Raw genomic sequence first — 1,757 nt, forward strand, 5'->3', positions numbered from 1 at the left:
GGTCAAGCGGGAATGTCAGATCACCTTAGCATGTAAAGTTAAGGATATAATCTAAAGAGATTCCACAAGTACATTAAGAACTAGAGACGAAATAGGACCACTTTAAGTTGAAAGAGCTCACTTTTGTTTTTAACCTCAGCAGATGGAAAGATATATAATGTTCACTTCGTGGAGAACGAAATGAACCCTACAACTAAATATTGATGTTTATAAAGTCGTTTCCATTGTAAAGGGCAAGTGCTTGAGGACGTGGAAAATATGAAGAAGGATATATCTCTGGGATTTAACTCATGTATCCCAGAACTTTGTGGCAAGTTAGGGAATGAAACTGTTGGGCCATTCGTAGAACTAATTGTGTAAGCTATTACTTGAGTGAGGCGCCGAAAAAATGGGGAGTTGCTAATTTTGTGCTTTTGTTAAGAAAGGGTTACATGGAGAATCCTGGCAACGATAGACCTATATTTCTGACGGTGGTCTTATGTAAGTTGTTGGATGCAATTATAAACGAATGAATTTGAATACATTTGGAGATACAAGGAATAAATAGGAATAACCAGAATGTTTTTGCGCGAGGGAAGTTGTATCTCACAAATATGACTGAGTTTTCGAGGGCATAACTAATATGATAGATCCGGACAAAGTGGTAGATATTGCTCACTTGAACTTTAGTAAAACCTTTTTCAAGTTTCTACATGTTTGCCTGATTCAAAAAGTGAGATCACAGAGAGTTCGGTGAGACTTCCAATTCGATATAAAATTAGATTAACAGCAGGAAGCTGGGAATAGCCGTGGAAAGTAGCTTTCATACTGGAGGACTATTACCGATGGTGTCCCACAAGGATCGATGCTTAGCCCACATTCATTTTTTAAATTTAAATAAATGATTTAGGTGAGAAGCTAAAAAGCATGGTAAGTAATTTGCAAAATTTGTCGGAAAAGGAACAATGAAAAGGTGATGGAAGATTGTGAAGACATTTTCTCGTCAGGTCAATTCCTCTCTCTGTCCTCTAGTTTTGTAAAGCGGGGGGGAGTGGGTTTGGGGCGGGACAGGGAAGGGCCATCAGTCCATCGTACAGATCAGGTTATCAGACGTCCATCTATTCTCGTCCCAGTTTGCAGCATTTGCCCCATAACTTTGAGGGTTCTGACTTTCCAGGGAAAATGTCAATGAGATTCGCTCTGTGAGCTTAAATTACACAACAATGGTACTGACGGTTGACTGGGCTGCAACACCTTTGAGGAAGGTATTCTCATGTTCAAACACAGAGGCAGACACGCCGGCACATTCCCCGACAGTGACAAAGTCCTCATCATTATACTCAATCCATGCGCTTTACGTCTGCAAGTTTCTCTGGTGAAAGGCAGTTTTAAGTGGAATACAAGCCATTTCTCGAAAACATGTGAACCGTTGCTGTGAGCTGCGATATGAAGAGGATAATGAGCTGAAATAGTCCCACCCGCTTCGCATGTGCAACTTACAGTAACACAAATCCCACCAAATCAAGGCTTCTTGCTCCTGGACTCTGATAGGATAGCGCCCAGCAAACATTCCTCACTAATACTACTGACACACGGCAAACTCTAGACACTTTCACGTCTCGTCTCTTCTCGTTCTGTTTCTGCCCCTGTCACACCTCCAGATTCCTCTTCATGTCGAGTACCGAGATCAATGAGCTCTTTTATACAAATGCAGACACATTGAGAAAATGATCTTTATTTCAAAAGCAGAATCAGGGAATGTAAGCTGCGAGGGCTTG

Source organism: Chiloscyllium punctatum, unplaced genomic scaffold (genome assembly GCF_047496795.1).
Source record: "Chiloscyllium punctatum isolate Juve2018m unplaced genomic scaffold, sChiPun1.3 scaffold_339, whole genome shotgun sequence".
NCBI lineage: Eukaryota > Metazoa > Chordata > Chondrichthyes > Orectolobiformes > Hemiscylliidae > Chiloscyllium > Chiloscyllium punctatum.